General features: G+C 33.3%; 1 non-coding gene across 1 annotated transcript; it reads left to right on the top strand.

Annotated features, from left to right (window-relative positions):
* The first annotated feature begins 4,529 nt into the window (after positions 1-4,529).
* TRNAT-AGU (transfer RNA threonine (anticodon AGU)) lies at positions 4,530-4,603 on the top strand. The gene has a single exon. It is a non-coding gene; the product is annotated as a tRNA-Thr (tRNA).
* Positions 4,604-5,419: the final 816 nt, after the last annotated feature.

Below are 5,419 nucleotides of genomic sequence, written 5' to 3' on the forward strand. Positions count from 1 at the left end.
CTATAAATTGCGAAAATGCAAAATCAGGAAATCCGACGATAAATCCTGAGATCCAACGAGTGAAACTATCCATAAAACGTTTCCAGGGGCGCGTCAAGTTATCGAGATCTAAATCTTACCGTAAGATTTTGTTCTTGCAAGACAATTTCTTAGTTAAAAGAACTATGGAAAACTGGCTAAGCCTTGTACATATAACTAAGTTTAAAAATAAAATCCACTATTGTACAGTTTGAAAAATTAAATTTGCGCGCTACGCACGTTTCGACTCTTGCGATCGAGTCGAAACGTGCGTAGCGCGCAAATTAATTTTTTCAAACTGTACAATAGTGGATTTTATTTTTAAACTTAGTTAAAAGAATTTAAAAAAAGTGTCAAGTTGTCTATCAATTTTCTTCGGTAAGCTGGATTTGTAAAATAAGTAATACAACTTTAAGCCTTTTTGGAAATAATAGTTCGAAACGTTACTTTAATTTTAAAAAACGACAAAAACAATTACCAATATACTTACCATTTACAAGTCGTTGGAATTCTTCGGCGGAAACCTCAAAATTATATTTTATTCCCGAAATATCATCTTTTAGAGCTACGCCAAATAATTCATTGGCATTCGACGCCATCTTGAATCTTGGGAATCTCGCAAGATTTGTGAGATCAGAAGTTCTTGTTTCCGGTTTTGAAAATCGTCAAGTTACCAAGATCGCAAGAAATCTTGCATTTCTTGCAAGAAATCTTAATAACTTGACGTACCTCTGGATTGCGCGTTTTAATTACTTGTAATTAATGAATTTCAAAACAATGTTTGAGCTGCGGCGTGTAGCCTAGTTTCGAATTCTGAGAGCTCTCTGATTGTCGGTTTTGTAACGAAGCGTTTACCCACTTCCAACACTTGACCTCCGAAAAATCGGCCTCCATCGGTACCTAGGGTACGAGGTTTATATTACCTTTGGTGTGACCAACGTCATAATAAGCCCCTCCTATTATCGTTACTTTGTCAAGACTATCCAAGGACCAAAACGCCACAACGGATCTCGTCAACGCCAAACAAATTCTGTTTGCTCTAATCAGTTTTTAGACCTAAGCCCACTAGCTCGCGTAACAGCGTTGCAATACGTACTATAATTATGGTACAAATACCATAATTTTGCATCATATTATAAATGGTACTATTATTCTGAAAGCGTACTATAAAGTACCAAAATGTACCATATTTCCAACCTATTGTACTATAATGGTACTATTTCTATATTAACGTTGTTTCTACTATTAAAATAATAAGAATTTCTTATCGTCGCCTGAAAGCCAAAACCACGTAACTTTATACTAATTAACATAGCTTTTGCTTTCAGGCGAAGAAATTATTAAGCATACGTTCAAGTGTTGCCAGATCACTCGATAGTCGATACTATCAGAATCAGAATTTCTAATCGGCGCGCGCGGCAAAATTTCAAAAATCGTTCTAGTTTTTTCCCGATTTCTATGGTCGATACTGACTCCATCCACTCCCCATAAAGAAACGGCACACGAGAACATGCAACAAACACTTTAAATTAAAGTAATTTATACTAGTTTATAATGGTACCATAATTTATATTGTTGTACAATAATGTTTTAGCCTTTGTACAATAATTCGGCCAGAAAAATCTGGCAACGCTGTCGCGTAATAACGCGTCACCCAACTTTGGAACGTACAATCGTTTTAACGCGGACATTATCACCCGCGCTATTGGAAACCAAGGCTTACAGGTATATTTTGCGTCGACGCTCAACATCGTGGCGTTTTCCCCAAGTGAAATACTATCTTTAAGCCTAAATTGAAACCAAGCTTTAGGCCTAACGTGGTTTTTTTTTGCGTTGACCTACTCAATGAGGTAGAATATGAACTAGAGATACCAACAAAACTCGGATTCGTGGGACACGTTTTATTTGAGTAGGAGAATTAGGCTTAAGTTTCAACTTATCCAATCGTGTTGGCACCATCTGTTTCTATAAGCAGATACTTTTGGAAAATATATTAAGGTTTATTTTTTTCAATTACAGGATAGATGGCGCCAACACGATTTGATTAAATTCATTAACTAGGCCTAACTCTCTAACTCAACAAATACTGTCCCGCGAAACGGTAGGTCCTGGAAGGCGGATTTGGATCTCTATTTATTCTACCTCATTGGACCTACTTAATGGTTTAATTTTTTCATTTCCATAAATTTTAAGCGCGAAACGCCCTGTACAAAATTGACCGTATTAAAATAAATACATCCGTAACTTTTTCATTGATAAAACGGTAAATCAACTTCCGTTCATTGCCATAAACGAAAAACGGACTACGAATTAACGGATCTTTAAAGTTAGTTCCGTTAGCGTCTCATTTGGAGTCATTTCATTGTTATTTTATGAATTATATCCTGATTTTTTTAGCTAGTCCTTTGGTACAACACCGTTTGTTCGCCGGTCTAACTAGTGGTACCATAAGTTTACAATTAAGTGTTACCATAAGTTTGTAATTATATTTCTATCTTCCATCGAGGGGCAGGTCACTTCCATTTTGGGTGCGTCTTAATCATACTAATATGATTTAATCAGGATAATCGTGATTAAATCAGGGTGATCAATATTAAAAAATTTATTCGAGATTATAAAATCTAATCACGATTTAATCAATCTAATCACAATTTAAACGTGATTTTATTATTCTAATCATGATCTAATCTTTTTATTCAGGATTTAATCATTTTAATCAGATTTTATCATTTCAATCGTATTTAATCATTCAATCATGATTAAATCAGATGTAAACATTCGAACCATGATTAAACGTGATTTAAGCATTCTAATCATGATCTAATCTTTTTAATCATGATCTAATCTTTTTAATCATGATCTAATCTTTTAAATCATGATCTAATCTTTTTAATCATGATCTAATCTTTTTAATCATGATCTAATCTTTTTAATCATGATCTAATCTTTTTAATCATGATCTAATCTTTTTAATCATGATCTAATCTTTTTAATCATGATCTAATCTTTTTAATCATGATTTAATCATTTAAACATGATCTAATCTTTTTAATCATGATTTAATCATTTAAACATGATTAAATCAGATTTAAACATTCTAAACATGATTTAAAGTGATGTAATCAACATAATCGTGATTAAATCGAATTTAAACAAAATAATCACGGTTAAATTGGATTTAATCTTTGTAGGGGTGCGTCGTTAATCAAGGAAGTGACCTGCCCCTCGTCTTCCATACGTGAAATGTTACAAAGTATCAGAAGTTTATAAGCAACTTTTACGAGAGAAGTTTAAATGAAACATGTAACTTATGTAACTTCGTAAGCTGGACGCAGATTCCTTTGGGAGTTAATTTTCGCCTATACATAGTTTGCACCGAAGGGAGGGGCCTATGGTCTCCAAGGAAACTGGGAGGGCGATCAAAAATTCAAACCATTTCGCGCGTAGCTCCTAAATAGGTAGCCATTTTGTTGGTAATCTCGTCAAAGCTACAAAACGTATTAGATTTATGCTTTAAAATTTTAAATGGGCCCTAAACAAAGCCAGATAAGATTCTAAGGCCGGGTTATTTAAATAAAATATCAAATTACGACAGAAATATCTACGAAAAGAAGTTGACAAAGCTTATCAAAGTTAGGCCTTTGCGGTCATCCTTTTTACAATTACCTTCGCTATCGAATAAAATAAACAATTTTCGCTCTCCCTTGGTAATTGAACTACTCGAACAATTTTTAACCAGGCAGATAACCATTTTTAACGTGAAACTAATTTTTTAATCATTTGAAAATAATTAAAATCCGCAAACAGACGATTGAAACTGTTAACCCTCCCGTTTTACTAAGGAAGCTACACCGGCAAAATGGCGGCATAGAATCGTTCATTCTTGCTCAAATTAAATATTTATTCTTGGTTCTTATATCTATACTTGGAACTGCGTCATTGATGACGTAGGGATGCAAACTATGTCCACCGCGTAGGAGTATTGAACTATTAATAAAGCATATTTTCCCGATGAAATAGTATTAGAAAATCAATATGACGAATTTCGTTCGGCACTATTTTATCTTCCAAAAATGAATTTTTAAAAATGCAGTTTGATCCTCGTCTCAACATAGTAATTTCGCCATATGCAAATAAATAAATTTGTGTAATATGACGATCATAATTATATTTTTAATAAACCACATTATTTAACTAAACCAAATATATTATTTTTCCAGCGCTGATGATTATGTGTTGAGTTGCGTAGTTTGGTCGCTAGAGGCTCTCCCCTTTTGCATTTGACGATATTTTTCCCTTACTCCACAAATAGCTATTATTAATTATTTCAACTAACGGTAAATATTTTAAAAAATTATATATTTTTTATTTGTTATAAAATTCTTAAACTAAACGTGTAATCATTTTAAATTTCGGGACTAATAACTTCATTTATAACCTTTTAGGTCATAAAAGGTCATATGCCAACGCTGCCTAGAGTAGTATACCAAATTATGACCCCGCGCTTACGTGGCGCCGTGGCTTAGTTGGTTAAAGCGCCTGTCTAGTAAACAGGAGATCGTGAGTTCGAATCTCGCCGGTGCCTGCTTCAGGTTCTCTCAGGGAACTTTTTGCCTAATAATCTGTTTTCACTATTTATTTTCGTTAATTAGAATAAGAAAGTCTGTTTATATTATATGAAGTTCGGTTTATAATTAAGTTGAACTTATTTCAGTTTTAAAATGTATTAAAACATTTACCAGATGGCGGATTTTTATCTCGTCGTAGTTATAAATAAAGAAAGTAGATGTCACTAGTGGATCGATATCTTATGTCAAAACAAGATAGTCACCGATATAATGATGTATGCACTTCTTTTCGTTAAAAACTTGCACTTGAAATGAAAAAAAATTTTGATTACCTTTGTTTTAGATAACTTTTATGATATTGGTACCATAAGTAACATAATATAACAAGTATGATACTGGACACTTCCTATTGTTTTAATGTGAATTTTCTTACCCAGCCCCGACTTGGACTATCAACCAAACTGAGTATTTTATTATCGTCGTTAGTAGTAGTGTATATTTAGACACTAGGGGGCTCTGTGCTGAGAACTAAACCATGATTGCGCAATAACTCTGAAAATCATTTCAGTGATAATTTATCATAATAATTCATTTTATAAAATGCTGCCCTCTACGTCACAGACTAACTTCAACAAGTCTACTAGCGCAAGCTAATGTCACGATCTACGTCAAAGTTTCCTGTGCACTTGTAAGTTAAGAGCAACATTTAAAAATTCTAAATGTATTCATTTTCATTTATAAAAATAACTATTGACATACTTATTGTTATTGCGTTACTTATGGTGGTACGTGTTTATGTATTCCGTTAAATGAACATACTCATATTTTCGCTA

The sequence above is a fragment of the Leiobunum rupestre genome, chromosome 2 (genome assembly GCF_980474605.1).
Source record: "Leiobunum rupestre chromosome 2, qqLeiRupe1.1.hap1, whole genome shotgun sequence".
NCBI lineage: Eukaryota > Metazoa > Arthropoda > Arachnida > Opiliones > Sclerosomatidae > Leiobunum > Leiobunum rupestre.